Here is a 20592-nt window from a genome sequence, read left to right on the forward strand (position 1 = left end):
CGGTATCTATCTTTATGGCTAACCCGCTAATAAATCTGACATTCGTGCTAACTGTCCCATATTAAGTTTCACCCATAATGTTGACATCCAAATGACTATAGGGGAAAAAATCTTTACGGTGCTTCCCATTGTCATATGAAGGCCAAAATACCATAGTTTTCTTTATATTACGATGAAGACCCAATACTGGACTGATCTCCTTAATGATGCCTAAAACTCTAGCCACCTCCTTTGAATCTCCAATGACAATCCCATCATCATGATACCATACATGAAGAAGAATCTTGCAACTGTCTCTAATTTTATGCACAAGCAGGTGCAACACAAGAGAAAAACGCAATGGTCCTACGGAGTCACCTTGTTGAACCCTAGTGTATTCCATATAAGCTTATCTCCCACAAATATTTGACTTACCCGACCATATATGAATTCTACCCACAAAGAATTATAAGGGAACCTCAACTGAACCTAATGAAATAGTGTTGATATATCCACAATATTAAAATAATTTGAGAAATCCACTATAAGCATTTCAAGAGACCCATCAGTGTGATGTTTGTTTAACACTCCTGAAATATGCAATAGAACCTCAGGACATCCTGACATGCCAATACCAAACTAAAATCATTAAGGTATTTTTTCGATTTGTAACCAACACCAATAATGAAAACATGGAAACCAAACTGCTCTATTTAAAGCACACCATAATACGTCAAATCCCATTATCGGGTTTTCGTAGTGGTGTAAGAGGAACAGAAGAAACAACCTCATCCAAACTTGACAAACATATTCCCCCTAACAACAGATTAACCACTACGGTGATGTCTCACAAGAGATTCACGGCTACGACTGGCCCCTCCCTAGATAAAGTATCCAAAATGTGTTGTTCCCTCAAGTCATGTCTCCCACATGAAGTTATTTTAGGAAACTATTTAATGAAACAAATGGCATTATCAATATTCGCAACAATGGGATGCTTATAAAAGGTGGTATCACTACCGCATGAAGCGATACCCGAGTAGCATAACATTTTCATAATTGTAGTAAAATGGCCATATGAAACTTTAGTAACCTTACAGAGACCACTACCAGGATATAGGCCTTTAATGACATGCGAAACATGACACGTAGTGATTTATGATACACAAATGTATGTGTCCTAAAAATAATGGCATCTTTCCCAAAATTTAAAGAATTTAGGACACGCATTTTTGCGTACCCTAAAATTAGTGTCTAAACAAAAAAAACACGGAGGGCACCTATAATAAAATGTGTGTCGTCTAAGGATGTCGTTTTACAAATTTTAATAGAATGCACATTCCATCCTTTAATAGTTAGGGGAAATCGAAATTCCCAAAAATTAAAAACTCCGCCTTATATTGAAAACCCTCGTCTCCTTTACATGGCTGAAAACCTGCTTCTCATCAGATTTCCAGAGCTATCTCCCCATTTTGTCGAGATTGTTGTAAACTGCAACATTCTTAAACCAGGGGATTCAATTAAATACCATAACCCAAACCCTTTCTTGTAATTGGGAGCCAATTATGAACGCAACCGTCAGACCACTTTTGCTCCCAGTGGAAAGCTCCAGTAAACTGCAATAACCGGAGCACAGTGAAATCAGGAAATGGAAGCGTCATCCAATCGAAAGTGTGCAGGTTGTTTTAAATTGAAAGTAGTGAATGCGTTATCCAATAACGGAAATGGAAGCGTTAGCTGTGGAGCTCCCGTGTCATTGCCATTTTCTCCGACGAATAACGGAGCTGCCTCGCCACTTTCTTCCATGTAAAACTCCTCTTACCAACTCTTGAATTAAATAATTAATTTATTGATTGATTTGATTGAGAATGATTTTTCGATGTTGTACACTGATGATTCAAAAAGTTGTTATGCATAACATCTTTTGATCAAAATAAATTTTGTTTATGCATTGACTAGAATGAAATGCCACACAATCTCAATGTTTGTTGGAGATGAAAGCGGTATAATAAACTGAATTACAGGGGGTTTTGCTAGAAGAGGTTACAATATTGAATCTCTTGTTGTTGGCTTGAATAAGGAAAAAGCTTTGTTCACCATAGTTCTCTCTGTAATTGAGAAGGTCTTGCAACAAGTTGTAGAGCAGTTCAACAAGCTTGTTAATGTCTTAAAGGTTGCATCATTTTTCTTCTATTTGGCTTTGTTTGACTATCAACCTAAAGTAAAAGTTTTGTCCGATTTGTTCAACGCTGTTTTAATTTGATGCATCAGGTGGAAGATCTTTAAAAGGAACCACAGGTAGAACGAGAATTGATGCTTGTGAAGCTTAATGTCAATCAAACCACAAGATCTGAGGTTTTATTTTCTGTACTTGTGATTTTCTTACTTTCAGAAGACATGCATATATGTTATTGGTTTCTATCATGTTGATTGATTATATATGAGATTGAAGATTGATACGCATACGTTATTACTTCTCCTTCAGATTATGTGGCTAGTAGACATCTTTTGAGCCAAAGTTGTGGATACAACATAATACTCATTGACATTAGAGGTGACCTATTCATTACATCTGCACTTACATATGACCACTGACTCGTTATAAACATACACTCATACAATTAAAGTAAACGACACTTGTTAATAGTAATTTAGCCAAGTTTGTAATCAAAGAGCTCGGATGGTTAATCAGGTATGTTTCCCATTCACTATAGTATTTGTACCATTATCGTATTTTTTATTATTTCCTTTTAGGTAGTATAACTATTTGGTATATAGTAATCAAAGAGGGAATGAGAATGGAGCATTCCTCATTGAACGCGATTCCTTCTCCTTACGTTCCATTCCTTGAACTTGAAGGAATGGAATGATATATTATGATCATAAATAAATTACTTTTATTTATATATCTTTAATAGCACTAAACGTTTTTAGAAGAATATATAATTTCAATTTAGTTATATATTTATATTCCATGTATACTAATTCTATTCAAGATTTCATGGTATTTAAATTTTTATTTTGGTAAAAAACTTTTTTTTCCAAATGATAAATCAGTTTTTTATTTACTATTTGAAAAGCATGATGTTTAATGTTTAATGATATTAAATATATTTATGTGCAATCTATTTAACGATAATAGACTTTCTCTAATTATACATAATAAGAAACAAGATTCTTCCATTCCTTGGAGCCAAGAAAACATGAGAATGTGAATTGTTTGTACTGATCCATTACTTTAATCATTATATTTGTGTGTGATTACATTATTACAGGTGGAATTGAAGCCTTTAACAGATCAGCTTGGAAGAGTAAAAGACATTGAAGCCCTTGATTATGGAACTCTTTAAGCATGGGAAGTACGTGCAAGTGTTGTTGCACGTGCATCTAATAATGATCCTGGTGGCAACGATGCTTCTAGATCTGGACAAGGAGGGACACCTATGTCGTTTCTTGGAGAGACAAAGGTAGCTTTTTTATGACCATTTTGCCCTCCATGGATGATTAATGAATGGATGAATCGTACAAATGAATAGCGTGGAGGTGTAAAGCAAGAATAATAAAAAACGGAAGGAGGATCTTCTTCTGTTTTTGGAGCTGCTGCTATGGATTTCAAAGATGACAAGAAGTTGAATAATCAAGAGGATGATGTCAAGAATCTTCAGGTTGGTTTGGTTTGGTTTAAAAGGATGTATATAAATAAATAATAAAATTGTGTTTTTTGTAATAAAATCTGATGATATGATACTTTTGTATTGTAGGATGAATATTTCAAAGTGTATTATGCTGCATTACTCTAGAGGCAAAAAGAACAAGAAGAAGGCACCAAAAAGGAACAAGATTTCTTTTAGAAAAGAAAAACTTATGAGTCAAATTTGGAATCAAAGAGATCACAGGAACATAGAAGGTGAGATGTGTCTTAAATGTCCTTATTCATGCAACACACTCACACACACACATACACACACACACACTAAGGTGCTGTTTGTTTTTTCTGAGGCAAAATGTCTATAATCTGCGGACCACATCTGTAGACCTCTGCAGTAGAAGAGGTGGACCAAACGTCTGCAGTCTGAAAAAAGAAGACTGTTTGTTTTTTTAACATCTGCGGGCTACTAAAATAAACTGAAATCTAAATAAACTGATTTTTTTAAACTTCAAAGTGATTTTTTAATATTTTTATGACTTTGTTATAAATAATTAATGAATCTAGATCAACTTTTATGTATTATTTTATAAAAAATAAAAATAAAAATGGTATGAATTAACGTATATATTTGATAAAACCAACAACTTTGGTTGCAAAGTTATAACTAAACATTATAATTAGTGATCAAAGAATTTGATACATAAATGGATGGAAATAAATTTGATTTTTTCAATTAAATCCATTAAAAACGTACCATAAATATTTTTTCGAGAAATTGACGATACTGTATTAAATAATGTTTTACAAAATTTGGCAAAAAAATATAAGAATATATTATGATTTTTTTTCATATTTATATAAACAACTTCAACGACTATTATTGTAATAAATCTTTATTTATAATTTTGTCAAAAATATCATGTTTGTATCGTCGAACGTTTTTTTTTAAGTTTTGTAATTTTTTTTTTCAAATTGTTTATCATTAATAAAGTTGGAAAAAATATAAATTAAAAAAAAAACTTAAAAAACTAAAGATTTATATGTTTTTTTAGGTTAGAAGATGTCTTAAGATGTTAGAAGACCCTGGTCTACATCTGCGCCAAGAAGAGGGCGCACATACATTTTTAGGTATGCAGTCTTCGAGAAAACAAACAATCTGCGAAGGCTAATGTCTGCGCGTGGTCTGCGCGGCGCAGACAGAAGAGGCCACACAGATCTGCAGACAAAAAACAAACACTACCTAACTGTGTATGCTGCAAATTGTAAATTGCTTTAAGAAGAGAAAAACTGGGCGAAAGTGCACCATTTTGGAACTTCTGTGCAGCTTGTTATCAAGATCTGGAAGCCCCAACTCCAATTCCTACTACCTCAAGTGTAACTCACATGGTTGATGAGAACTTGAGTGTGGTTTCAGGGCTATATTCTTTACTCTTTGTGGGTTTCTATTTGTGATAATTACTTCTTCTTTTTTTATTAACTTGAGTTATGATATTTTTTTTTGAATGAAGGGAGATGTTTATCATGTGGAGTACTACGATAGGTTCTCAATGAATCGCACTGTCAACATTCTTGTGAATAATGCTCCTGGAGTTCTCAACCTGGTCACCAGAGTTATATATCCAGAAGGGGTTACGACATCCAAGTTTGGTTTTTTGTTTTTTCCTTATATAATTTTATTATAACAGTATTTAAAAAAACTATGTTGTGTAATGTGTACAGAGTCTGGCTGCAGGTCCTGCAGAAATGGAGGGTCTAGCTTTGATTACAACTGCGATTCCTGGAACAGATGAATCTTGTAGTGTAAAACTATTCTTTTTTTTTTTTAAAGAAAAATCTTGTAGAAGATGTACCAGGAGTTGTGGTTCAACTCAAGGGACGTTTTAAAGTGACAGAAGCTGATTTTTCCCCAAAGGTATATAATTCTTTACTATTTACTGAACAACAATTGGATTGTATCTTTTTTATTCAATGACTTTGTAAGCATTGAGTTTCAAGTGCCAGGTGGCATGCCTAGTCCTCCAACTTCAACTGTACCAGTTGCCTTTCTTCTTCTATCCTTACAAAGGATTTTGCAGCATAATACATCACAAAGGGTAAATCATATTTGACTCTATCATCCCAAATTACAAATTTACCCTCTAGTTTGTTGTCTTGAGAACTGTTTGAAACAAACAGATGAAAACATTAGCATGTTATTTCCTAATCTATCCAATTGTATTTGTTTTTGGATGACATTGCTATAATTTAGTATATTTTTTCAACTACAATTTTGTTACATTAATCAAGTGATATTTATATTTCTTCTGTTTTCTTGTGTATCTGTTGTGCCATTATGGTTAGGCATAAAGAGGTGTTGAGATGTCAAGAAAGCTTCGCTTATTTAAAGATCAAATATACAAGGCCAGTTTACTATCTTATGTTATGCCTAGGTTACAAAGATGAATTAAGGAAATTGTTTCTTTTGATAGTATATTTATGGTTTGAAATTGATTTTTTTTATGAAACACAAAGTAGATTAGATGATTAAATGTTAGTAAATTAGATGAATGAATGTTGGTACATCTATTGTATGAAATATTTTTTTTTATTATATAATGTATTTTATGTAGTGTTATGAGATATTAATTGTCATTTAATTTGGAATTTAGTAAATCTATAATATATATATATATATATATATATATATATATATATATATATATATATTAAAAATTTTAAAATTGTGACACACAATGCATGTTGTAAAACCACGTCATAAGGTTACGACACGCAAATGCGTGTCATCTTCCTTTATGACAGGGGCTTCCTTGATACACATTGTGTGTCATCTATGCGTGTCATTAATGCGTGTCGTAAGTTTACGACACGCAAAAGCGTGTCGTAAGTTTACGACGCGCAAACGCGTGTCGCCTTTCGTTATGACAGCGCCTTTTTTGACACGCATTTGCGTGTCGTCTGAGCGTTTTACGACACACATTGTGTGTCGTTAAAGGGTATTTTTTTGTAGTAGTGGACATTTTCTAGTGTTTCACTACAAGATAGTTTTTATGAAGTGTACATTGATGAAGTAAAAAACGCAACAACATTTTTACCAGTAGAATCTGGTGAGATAAAAACACAGTTGGTGATGCATATCAAACATTTGTTTCTTGCCAAAATATCTTGTCAAATGTGAGAATAAGGTTTGTTCCTAAATTAATTTTCTTCATGCATTACTTTTTTTTTTTTTCATAAACGAGTCGATAGTGTTACTTAATTTTCATATTTGTGGGTTTCTATTTGTGATAATTACTTCTTCTTTTTTTTATTTTATTTTTTTATTTTTATTTTTTTATTAATTTGAGTTATGATATATTTGTTTGAATAAACGGAGATGTTTATCATGTGGAGTACTACGATAGGTTCTCAATGAATCAAGTCCTTGACCCCCATTGGGGTGTGCTTTATGAAGAAGATGTAATATATGCATCAATTTCTCATTTTTCATTAATGTCTTATCAACCATTATTTAGCAAATAGTTTATGGGGTATAACTGAGATTTGAAATTTGAATAAAAAAGTCAACTGGTCATAAGTCTCACACTGTCAACAATCTTGTGAATAATGCTCCTGGAGTTCTTAATCTGGTCACCGGAGTTATATCCAGAAGGGGTTACGACATCCAAGTTTGGTTGTCCACTCAAACCAATGACCGAACGTTATATACAACTACAATTAAAAAAATTCATGTGGATTTAGATAAACATTAGTCACACTATAATAACAAAATGTTGATATAAGTACTAATTATTGATGGTATTAACCGTTATATATATATATATATATATATATATATATATATATATATATATATATATATATATATATATATATATATATATATATATATATATATATATGAAGTAGACAATAGTTACTTTGGTTACTGAACGAAATCAGATGTCATGGAAAAAATAAATTAATATTCCTAAATGTTAAAGTTTAGCCACCCTTAAAATGCTTTGATGTGTCTTTAGACAAATTATGGATATGATTTCATTGATTAGAGATCTCTATAGTACAATCATTAAAAACTTTAAAAAATTTCGGTGTGTTGAAGGATAATAAATGTTGTGGATAACTTGACATCATGTGGCTAAAGATACGACATTAGCCACATCAAAAACAAAATGTGTGTATAAAGTGATAAAAACGCTCATGCTAATAAAAGTTCATGTGACTATAGGTTCTATAGTTGTCACATTTAAATAAAGAACATTATTTGGCTATACCATATTTTCAACTACAATTTGCAAATAATGTTCGTGTAAATTATTAACAATAGTTACATTAAACAATATTTGTGTGTAATTGATAAGACAGGACATTGAAAACTAATTATTAGGGTCGTGAAGTGAATAATGGCCACAATGACAACATATTTGTGTATGTAAGATAATTACAATCATTGCTTGATTGATTTTGAATATCGAAATGATATATAATTTTCATCGTGACACATATATGTATGTATGAATGATAATAATGGCCATTCTTAAAAGAAATTTCTTATGGTCGTACGTTAAAGGATAAACATCTTCAAAATAAAATTATGTAGCTATAAAACACTTTTGGCCAAGCTTTTTTCAAATTCGTGTGACTAAACTCATAAAGAACAATCCTTTTTGTAACTAAATAAATTGCTATAAAATGAAAAATATTGTTGTGGCCATTTGTTAGATGCATTTTTATGCATCTTTTAGGATATCTATTTCATGCATTTTTATCATATTTAGGCTTTAAATCTCATGTATTTTGTATATTTTTGCACATTTATGTAAATTTGTGGAACCTATTAATTTTCATAGTTTTATATGATTTTTCAAGTGATTAGAAGCTTTGAATGTGCTTTAGAGGGTGATTGGGAGTAGCTATATAGATTTCACGAAAATCGAAGATCATATGCGAAACTCAAAAAATTAAAAGAATTTGGACGTTCCATAGATGTGGATGGTTAAGTCAGGTTGTGTTTAAGCCTAGACTCGGTCCATTCAATAAAATCTCAAGCTCTAGGATAAATTTATTTTGACTTAGCCGAATCAAAATTGACTTGATTTGACTCTGCCAAGTACGGATCAAAATGGTTTGAATGTTAAAAAACAATCCATATATTACATTTTTGGTCTCCACATGAGTTAACTCAGTCGAATCGGTCTCAAGGGTAAATTTGACTAAGCTAAGTCAGCCATTACTTGTGCACCATGCTTCCTAAAACCTATATAAATGAACGCTGTGTTAATATCTTTTTTGGATCTAGTTTTTAGAGGCCGAAGATGAATTTTTGGAGCATCGGAATTTTGAAGAACACGATTTGGAGATTATATTTGATATTTTTGTCATTTCATTTGTAAAACCCTCTATTAATTACATATGCCAAAGCATGTTTTTAGATATGTCCGACTAAACACCCTTTTTTTTTGCTTGTAGTTCTTTTTTGACGCTGTGTAGTTGATCTCAACAAATTGATGTGTTAGACTTGATTTCAACGTAGTGATTTATGTTTTGTATTTAATAAAATGCTTGAATTTATTCTTTTCTCATGAACAACCACATGAAATAGTTTAACTAAACATAGGATTTAACTCGTTTACATACTTTTAAAGTTTTGGGGTTATGAGAAGTATTAAGTATTGCCGGAAAAATTGTATGAAACTTAATGCGACTTTTCAATTAAAATCTAAGAGTTTGTCAAAATTAGGGTTAGAAAGGTAGGTAATTGTAACATCCAAAAATTTAATTAAAAGTAAAATAAGAATGTTAGTATTGAAATTATGTCAAATAACATGTTAGAGTTAGGAATGAAGGTTTGTATCGATTGGATATGCTTCAAGTATGATTAACAAAGAACGGGTTAACTAAACCAAATAAAGAAAAGAAAAATTAAAGAACATGAATTAATACAAAGATGTCTTTCACCAAGAAATGAGTTGTTCTCACAAAGAGAACGAATGTCACAAAGACGGTCACCAAGACGTTTACATTAGGGTTTCACCCTAATGTTGAATATATACTAACTATACTAGTATATCCCTTTAATCAATGGATTGTATCTAATCTACATATAACCATATCCTTATCACCAAGATATCAGATCTCTTATCTATTCTATACATATCCATATAATTTCCTAATATACAAAGAGTACATAAGATTACTTTCTAGACGTTGATGCTAATAAGGTCTTGAGACGTTGGCGCTGATGGTGATGTTGGCGCTAGCGCTGGCGGTCAGCTTGTAAGGTGTTTGACTCATCAAATCATAAGATGTGACCTTACCATTGTAGAATTTATCAGCTTCAACAAATGTTCCCTTGTATAACTGCCCAAAATTTTTGTAATCAGCAACAACAATAGGAAACCATCATTAGTGTATCATGAGTCTTAGCTGATATCTGCTCCCCCTTAGATTTAGCTACCCCTTAAATTTAGTTTTTCTTTGGATCAGGTAGGTCTCTCACCCTTTTTGACATTAACAACGTATATATTACAGGAGGAAGTGATTAGTGTATCGGAGTTGCAGTTGGTAATTCAGTGAGTTTGTGATGTCTCCTGATAGTATGGGTATGAACTATCATTTACTGACAATATATAGGGAAATTTCATGAGCGTGTGGTTTTATACGCTGACTCATTAATTGCTTTTATTAGAAGAAAAGAGCAAGAGTACTGGAATGATGTGTATGATAAGTTGTGGTGTTTTAGCTTAACCATCCACACAATTTTTTCAAGCTCTCATCGGCGTATGGTATATTAAGTTGAGTCATAAAGCTTTAAAGAAGAAATTAAGGAGAGAACAGAGTGTTTCAATCATAATATGGTGGAATCAGCATGAATCATAAACAATGTCAACTAATCAACAAGAATTAGTTTAACTTCCGTATCATAGAGGTGAGTTACAATCTACAACTTTAAAGTTCACCGTCAACTCGTTCAATGGTATCATGCCATAGCTCAGACTAGGAGGTCAAGGACATGAACAACCCTTTGTCATTTAAGGACCAAACAAGTATCTCTTACGCTGATGATTGTGTAGTCAATGTAAGCCACTGGGTTATGCTCGATGTTTCAGCAGAACATGACCTTTGATGCATACGGCAAGCATGCTTACAGTGATAGATTTAGGTAGAAAACTATTAACAAAAAATAAACACCTTAGCCGTTCTACAATTTTTTTATTTGGACCAGACAATCTCACTTAGAAGGTTTGGACAATTCAAGACAGTCAGCGTGAGTAGGTGACTCAATGTCATCTCAACATCTGCTCTTGCTGATGAGATACTTAGAGATATTTAGGCACATACAACATCATGCTTCTAGAGACAATGGTTCATCAATATTTACATACTTGGCTTATGAAATTCCACTGTCAAATCATTAAAAATGGTATATGACAAAATAAATAAGAATACAAACAATAAAGTTAGTCAAACAAGGAAATATTTTAAAAGTGATATTTTTACAACTTTTTCAGAGGCTCTTTATGTAGCCTTTTAAAAAGAATCATAATGGTAAAAAATATTTGAAGTAGAATCACAAAAGAATGATATTTTGAAATAAATACTCATAAATCAATTTCCTTTCTTCGAGATATCTTATCTTCAAATCTGGCTATAAAAGAAAACATAATCAAGATAAAACACATTAATATACAATACAACTCACTACAAACCAGGAATGATCAAGCCATTTATCAATGAGATGTTGTAGATGGATTCCATGTTTCATGTTCATGAAGAGAAAGAGAAAAACAAGAACTAGTCTTTGTAACCAACGAGTTAACTAACTTTAATCCATGAAAACAACGAGTTGACAAGATCATGACAAGGGCACTCGAGGAGGTGCAGATAAATCGTAGATAGTCCTGAAAGATAGATGACAGAGAGAAAAGAGAATACTTGTAAATATTAGAAGCAAAGCAAAAGAAAACTATGTAAAGTTCTAAAAACATAATAAAATTAGCACTTGTTTTTGTGTTTTGAGAAATCGAAAAGAAGCAAATTTATTTCAAACAACTAAGTTATTGAAAGCATGCCAAGATCTGCACTCAATTTGTTTAGAGTCTTCTCATTCGATGCCTTTGTGAAAATGTCAGTCAATTGATCAGTGGATGGAATGTAAAACAGCTCCAATTTTCCCTTTTGAACAATATCTCTAATGAAGTGATAATGGATGTCAATGTGCTTAGTTATGGAATGTTTCACTATATTTTGTATCATCTGAATGGTGCTGGTGTTGTCACAACAAATAAGATTCTTTGAAAATTGTAGAACATAATCTAAGACTTGATTCTGAATCCATAGAATCTGAGCACAACACCTTCCAGCGGCTAAATATTCAACTTCAACAGTAGAGCAAGCCACTGATGTATGCTTCTTGCTGGACCATGTCACCAATCTGTCTCCAAGAATTTGAGCCCCTCCTAAAGTACCCTTACGATCAATTCCACATCTACCATGATCAGAGTTAGTGTAACCCACCAGCTTGAACTCAGAATCATGAGGATACGTTAACCCATGATTAGGTGTATGCTTTAAGTAAAGAAAGATCCTTTTTACAGCGAGAAGATGAGATTCCTTAGGACTGTCTTGATATTATACACATAATATGGTAGCAAACATAATGTCTAGATGACTGACAGTAAGATAGAGTAGTGAACCTTTCATTCCCTTGTACATGGTTGCATTTACATCAGCGCCAATTGGATCAATGGTAATAGACGTTGATGAGGACATTCGAGTCTTTGTTGGCTTGCTATCTGAGAAACCAAACTTCTTCAACATATCTGCAATGTAATTAGCTTGACAAACAAAGATTCCATCAGGTAGTTGTTTAACATGTAAACCTAAAAACAAATTTAGTTATCCCATCATGGTCATCTTAAATCTCTTGGTCATTACCTCAGCAAACTCACAACTTAGTTTCTCATAATTGGATCCGAAAATTATTTCATCAACATACACTTGAGCAAGAATGATGGGAGATCCATAATGCATTATAAACAAATTGTTGTCATTTTTTCCTATTTTGTATCCACTCTCCAGAAGATAACTTGCCAATGTGTCATACCATGCCCTAGGTGCCTGCTCCAAAGCATAGACAACTTTATCAAGATGATATTCATGATTTGGAAATTCTTCACTTCAATCCCTGGAGGTTACTTTAGAAAGACTTCTTCTTGAAGATCCCCATGTAGGAAGGCAGTCTTAACATGCATTTGATAGACTTTGAAGTTGCTGAATGAAGCGAAAGAAAGAAACAGACAAATTGCTTCAAGTAGGGATGAGCGTGGGACGGAACCGGTACCGACCCGTACCATTCGCGATTTCCCGAAAACCGAATTTGGTCGAAAGTCAATCCCGAGTATCGAACCGAATTAACATCACCGATACCGGTACCGGGAATGGTACCGGTTTTCGGTACTTGTACCGGTACCGGCGGTACCGATTCCCGAATTTCATGTATTTGGAGTACCAAGTACCGTCCCGTATTTTTAGATTCGGTACGGTTCGGTACCAGTTCCGGTACGGTACCGGTACGGGATAGGGACTTGGGACAAACTGATCATCCCTAGCTTCAAATCTAGCAACAAGGGAAAACGTTTCATCATAGGCTAACCCTTCCAATTGGCAGAATCCTTGAGCCACAAGTCTTGATTTGTTTCTAGTAATGATCTCATCTTCATCCATCTTTTTTCTGAACAACCAGCGAACGACAATGATAGTTTTTCCTTGAGGTTTGGGAACAAGAGTCCATACACGATGTCGTTCAAATTCATTCAACTCATCACACACAGCCTTGATCTAGTCAGCTTCTTTCAGGGCATCAACTACATTATTTTGTTCAATCATTGAGACAAAATTCATTAACACACCGAAGTTGTTGCTGACTCTGCTATGAGTGATAATCCTAGAATTTACATCTCCAATGATTTGAGATTCAGTATGATCTCGAAGAATTCTAGGATTAGAACATTCATTCGTATTATTTGGAACAAAATCTTCCTGATTAGATGGCTCAACTTCCTTAGAGACTATATGCTGATATTTAGAGCTAGATTGGCAGTTGATAATTTGATCAACATTGGGAACAACAGGCTCAGTTTCAAATGAGAAGAAATCAGGGACACGATCTAAATGACTGAAAGTAAGTTCATTTAGAATGGATGAAGGATGATTAATGCAATCATGAATAATTGATTCTTCATCAAAAGTGAGATGAGAAGTTTCTTTAACAGTTTGTCTTGAAATATTGAATACCCTGAAAGCCTTGGACACACTAGAATAACCTAGAAACACTCCTTCATCAGCTTGAGCTTTAAATTTAGATCGCGGATCTCTTTGTTTCAATATCTAACAAACACACCCCAAGCACATGAAAGTAAGATATGTTAGGTTTTCTCCCCTTAAGTAGCTCATATGTAGTTTTCCCATGATGCTTAATAATGACGGAATGGTTTTGGGTGTAAGAAGTTGTGTTGACAACTTTAACCCAAAATGATAGAGGAAGACCAGCTTCAATCATCAAAGTTCTTATAGCTTCAATGAGAGTTCTATTTCTTCTTTTAGCAACGTTATTTTGTTGGGGAGTTGTAAAAGCAGAGAAGTTCTGAGAAATTCCTGAGATTGAGCAAAAGTCTTCCAAGGAGGAATTTCTAAATTCAATTTCATGATCACTACGCAATTTCCTGACTTTATGATCATAAAGAACTTCTTATTGCTTAATGAGTGAAATGATCTCATCAGCAACATGGCTCTTCTTTCTTAAAAATACTACCCATGTAAATCTTGAAAATTCATCCACAATAATGAAAGTATATTTCTTCATAGACCTTCAATTGATTGGGACCATTCCAAAAGTTTCCATGTGAAGAAGATGAAGATGGTTGATAATGGAAGAACATGACTATGGCTTAAATGAGGACTTGGTTTTCTTTCCCTTTTTACATGTTGAGCATAATTTATCTTTGATAAATTGCATCTTAAGAATTCCTCTCACAAGATGATTCGTAGGAAATATTTTATATGTTCTTGAAGTTCAAGTGAGATAACCTTTTATGCCACATCCAATTTATATGAGACTAAGCACAAGAGAAAATGCAACGACAAAGAGAGATTTTAGCAGAGAACATATCCAAGAGATAAATCTTGTTCTGTCGATTTGCTGTCAGAACAGTGACATTGTTTTCATCAACAACTTTTCCTTCTTTCTTGTTAAAAGAAACTTCATAACCAACTTCACATAGTTAGCTGATTGAAATGAGGTTGTGCTAAAGACCTTTCACGTAGGATACATTCTTGAATACAAAAGAATTGAACTTGATAGCTCCTTATCCCTTTGTAGATACTTTGCAATTATCCACATATGAAATAGTAGGACCATCCTTCTTTATGAAATCTTCCAGAAGAGACTTGAATGTGGTCATATGTCTTGAGAAACCGCTATTTAAATATCGAATATGTTCTTTACCCTGAAACAAAAAATATACAGTTAATATATACTGACCCATCTTCCAATGGGTCACAAAAGAAAAAATGTTATAACAAGCATCAAGGAGATAATTAAAGAGTTTCCCTTTTAGATCCACTTATCATTTCGATTCATGATCTTGTCAGTGCGAACCGAGCTTTTCTCAAAAGTGCACTCACTGACTTTATGAGAAGCATCACCACATTAATAATAAATGAACTTCACCATTAGATATAGGAAGTTTAAGCTAATTCTTAGTGGATGGCAGAGCATACTCACGATGAGGAGGTTAGTAGGAAGGATCAAGATTAGATAACTGAGATACACATTTTATGTTACCATTAGAGTCAACAACGTAATGAGTATCAATTAAAGTTTGATTTATAAAACAAGTACTTACAAATCTACTTTAAAGTCTTTCTCCAAACAATCAACTTTATAAAAGGTTTGTTTAGTCTCTACGTTTTTGATTAAGGAGACAACACCTTCTATATTGCCTCCAAGAATTTTCTCACACTGATCAGGAATTTGACCATTATTAATTCTCATGACATTATAGTGAGAAGAGGCCCATTTTTTTTTTGTAAATAAGTTGAGTACATCTAGCATGATCAACAACGTTTTCCTTTTCAGATTGAAGAAAATTATTGGTCAATGAGATATAAGTGTTTTCCTGTTCTAAAAGAGAAAGAGATTTTACGAAAGAAAAGAGTTTTTATTTGAGTTTTTTTAACTCTATTTTGAGAGAAGATCTTTCTTTGTTTGAAGCAGATAAATCAAAATGAAAGTGATCAATCATGTCAACTTTTTCAATGTTTTCAATGGAAGAATAGTTAACATAATTTTTTACCTGATACATTGATGTTGAGTCCCAGACAAACTTAGGGTTTGTAGTAGCTTGAGAAAGATCAATGTCAAGAGTGCCAACGCTGTCATTCGATGCATCAACATGAGATTCAACGATCTGATACATGAGATACTTACCTTTTGGAGTTTCATCATTTGAGACATTTTCTTCATCAAACACTGATGATAGTGTGTTCATCATCTCTTGTGCATTTGAGCTGTTATGAACCAAACCATAGACAAAAAATGTGGGTGAGTTTCCAATAGCAACTCTCGCCTTTACATCGAGATTTAACACCCTTTTTTCGTCCCTATTGCATCCTAGTACAAATGTTTTCTTTGACTCACTATGGGATACACCATCATTAGATGATTGATGCATAACGAGGATGGGGCCCTTGTTGATGATGTCAAGCATGTCATAGTCCTAGATCTTGAGAACGTCCATGACCTTTGATTTCTAAGCAATAACGTTGAGTTTATCAAAAGGAAGGATATTGTTAAGAGTAGACTATTTACGGTTGTAAGAGGTCGACATAATTACTTGTGTGTATCAAAAACCCGCTCTGATACCAATTCAAGGTTTGTATCGATCGGACACCCTTCAAGTATAATAAAAAAGAATGAATTAATTAAACCAAATAAAGATGGAAAAAGTAAAGAACATGATTTAATCACAAAGATGTTTTTCACCATGAAAGGGGTTGTTCTCACAAAGAGAATGAATGTCACAAAGACAATCACCAAGATGTTCACATTAGGGTTTCACCCTAATGTTGAATATATTCAAAACTATACTAGTATATCCCTTTAAACAAGGGATTGTATCGAATCTACATATAAACGAATCCTTATCACCAAGATATCAGATATGCTATCTATTCTATACATATCCGTATAATTTCCTAATATACAAAGATTACATAAGATTATTTTCTAGATGTTGACGTGGATAAGGTCTTGAGACATTAGCGCTGATGGGGATGTTGGCGTTGGTGGTCAACGTGTAAGGTGTTGGATTCATCATATCATAAGGTGTGACCATATAAGGAAAATGAATGTAATGATATGAACTAGCCAAATTCTCAAACTGAAGGGGCCATAAGTGAAAATTTGAGAAAACAAGGTGCAAGAATACTTCCCCCATTCTTGATTAACGTTTTCATAAAGCGGAGTCAATTCTAACTGTGAATTCCTCATTTCTATACATTTAGGGCTTGATTCAAGAGGAGAATTGGGAAATAAAGCAAATGAAAGAAGGAGTCAAGGCTAGCAAGGTAAAACTCTACCTCAATACCCTTAAAATTCGAAGTTGTGAAGAGGGTGATGTAACACCAGTCAAAATAGGTCAACAACAGTCGCATATGATTATATCAAACAAGTAATATAATAAACTTACTTTGTATTCCGTGGAAAAATCTAATATAAATATGAACTTTCGTGCATACCTTATGGTATAAATCAAAGTACATGTCTATACAATTCCAAAAGATTTTAACAAATCTCAGTCTAACTTCGCATGAAGAAGTTATGATAAACTCTAACACTATAAATGTCTATAATATATAGAAATTGAAATATAGTGAGAATTAGCTATTGGTATCTAAAAGAAAGTTGTAGTACTCAGAAATACCTACGCATGGATATAAAGAACGTCAAAAATTGAGTTCGTATGCAAAAGATATGATCTTCTGAAGATGTAGCAGTCTGAGAGCATGGTACATGGCAGAAACCCTAATCTGTCATGGTTCATGACGTGAACATGAAGGTTCACAACGTGAAGATGATCTATGACACTTCTCAAGGTTAGAATGAAGATGACAAGCCTATGGGAGTGAGGTGTTAAGATTCCATGATGTGAACATAAAGGTTCACGACGTGAAAGTGTTATCCGAACACTTTCCGAAGCTAGGACCCAAATGGAAAGTCTACGAGGTGATGCTGCTATGATTCATGACGTGAACAGATATGTTCACAACGTGAACTTGTCTTGGACAATCTATAAATAGAAAGTTCGAACCTAACCCTCCTTACACCAAAATCTATTTCCTCTCTCTTATTTGCTAAAGGCGTTCGTTGTCCCAAGCCCGACGATCACGAACCGCTGACCGTTTCTAGTTATATTCTATCAAATCACGCTACTAAAGTGAATTTCATGGCCCCACTTTTTAATGTTTTCGGGGGAAATGCATGCTAAATATTATATAAAAGTTAATATTATGTTTATATGACAATATGTTCGTATCAACATAAATAGTTATGTTGACCAGGATATAGTTGTTTTGTATCATATATACCTAAAATATATGTGATATTTTGAAATCATACAACTATCTTAAACTTGTTACGTGTTGTTATCATAGATTTTACTAATATGGCCCCGGAGTTATATTCAGGAGTTCTATATACTATGTGTGTCATAACCTCGGATTTATACTCAAGAGTTCTATATACTATGTTGTGTTATAGACCTAGAGTTATACTCGGGAGTTATGTATTATTTGTTAAGTATGTTATTAGTATTGGTTTTATGTTAGTTAAAACCTGGTTTTACTTCAAGTTATAGGTTTTGTACTGCCTAAATATTATTTAGGAGTAATGTTTAAAGCATAGTCTAGTAACTTAGGGTTTTAGACACGAATATGCTTTCAATGTTAGAACTATAGGAACTCAACAATGTCTACATGAGCTATTTTATTCATCAACTAAGATTGGAAATCTTAGGGGAAATCCTCTGAACCGTAACCGCTAATCCCGTATAAGCGAGGAAGTCGTGTATGAAACTATATGGGTTGACAACCCCACTCGTGGTTGCCAGCTACAACCCAACATTTGGCGAGTAACAAACTATCATTTTATTTGTTTTATCTTGATCCAACATCGATGAAGCGCGCGGCGTATTTATATTGGTGGAATCCTTCGTGGTACCCTGGGCAAAATCTTTGATGGCATCAATGGTAGAATCCTTCGTGGAACCATTGGTGGGATCTTTTTAGTCTGAGGTCTTGCATGTTATATAGCAGCGATTATGGACTCATGGTAGCACACTTTTAGAAGCATTATAATTTGTCAATATACAAGTATTAATGTTAAGTATAAGTTTCCCAAACACTTATACTCTAGGGACAAGGAAATTGTAGGTATTCTACTTATTCATTAAGTAAACAAATTATACCTAGCATATATACTCGTATAGAATTGAAATAAGATTTATATGTAGTAACCTTCCTTGATTTAAGTATATGGAGATTTTAGGTATATCACTTATTTAATAAGTAAACTATTATACCTAGGATATATACTAAATGTTGGAGACAAGTATGAGTCAGAATGACACTTTTGAACTATGTTTTATACTTTTTGAACTTGGAAAAAGTACTATTTTACTCGGAGTCAAAACCTGTGGACTCACCAACTTTATGTTGACATATTTTCAAAATGCATGTGTTTTCAGGAACTTGATAAGCTGAATGTTTCTCGAACATGAGAAGTTTTACTATTATCCTTTTTCTTTGTATGAAAGATATATTTGTTAAGACGTATGCGATAGTTCGGATACTATCTAATAATTACTAGGAAACAAGAATAATGTAACTTTGTATTATCAATAAAGGTATGTAGTTTATTAAATTCTTTTTTACAGTTCAATATATGTTTGATAACTATGATACTAGAATGAAGTTACACTGCCCGGTCTTTCCGGCACCGGCCGGGAGTGTGACAGGTGAAACCCTAATGTCATGTTTAATAGGATTAAATGATTAGAGTTTCGACTTCTAACCCCGGTTGGGTGGTTTTGATGGTTCCAATCTCAAAACAATCATTCCATTGAGGGTTTTGATGATTTGGGTAAAAAGATCACTAAGAACCCCATAATCTCAAATCGAAAGATATTGTATGTGAATGTGAAGTTATGATGGATTCAATGACGTAAATGAGGTTTGACAATAAGAAAACCCAATGGGAAATGCTCAAATCCATCCTTGATGGTAGAATCATGTACAAGCTTCAATTGAAATGGAATTGGAGACATTAAGATGAAAAAATAGAATTCCTTGGAATTAAAAAATTGATGAGTAAAGTAAGTTCATAATCATGAATGGATACTCTTGGAAGGGATTGAACTTAAAACACAAGCGGTTGTTTGATTCATCGATTGAGATATAGATTTATTGACCTAACGGAAATTTGGGAACACGGAATGGAATTGAGGATTCCAAGGTTAGATTAGGATTTTACAATGAGATTTGTTGTGATAACCTTCACTTAGTAACAATCATTTAAGTATACAATAAGTTGGGAGCAAACTTTTTTAATTTTGGAATGTTCAACTGAACAATGAAAAGTTAGCCTTTCTTATGAAATTTAATGATTTATATGATCATAGAAGTTTCAATGAGCATATAATGGATTAATTGGAGTGTTTTAAGATGATAAAACACCTCCTAATCATGTATGAGAACCTATACAAATGACATAAATAAAATGGGAAAAGGGACTTCATGAACTATGTAGAGTAGAGTGTTAGATTGAGAAAATTCGAGATGTTGTCTGTGCAGACCTCATTACACGACCGTGTAATGGAAACAAAAACCATTGCATGGGCCATGTTTTT

At 33.3% G+C, this 20592-nt stretch overlaps 1 pseudogene; it reads left to right on the top strand.

Annotated features, from left to right (window-relative positions):
* Positions 1–1627: 1627 nt before the first annotated feature.
* LOC145112832 (acetolactate synthase small subunit 2, chloroplastic-like) lies at positions 1628–5725 on the top strand (annotated as a pseudogene).
* The last annotated feature ends 14867 nt before the right edge of the window (positions 5726–20592 follow it).

Source organism: Lactuca virosa, chromosome 5 (assembly GCF_052849685.1).
Source record: "Lactuca virosa cultivar CGN04683 chromosome 5, Lactuca_virosa_CGN04683_v6, whole genome shotgun sequence".
Lineage (NCBI taxonomy): Eukaryota > Viridiplantae > Streptophyta > Magnoliopsida > Asterales > Asteraceae > Lactuca > Lactuca virosa.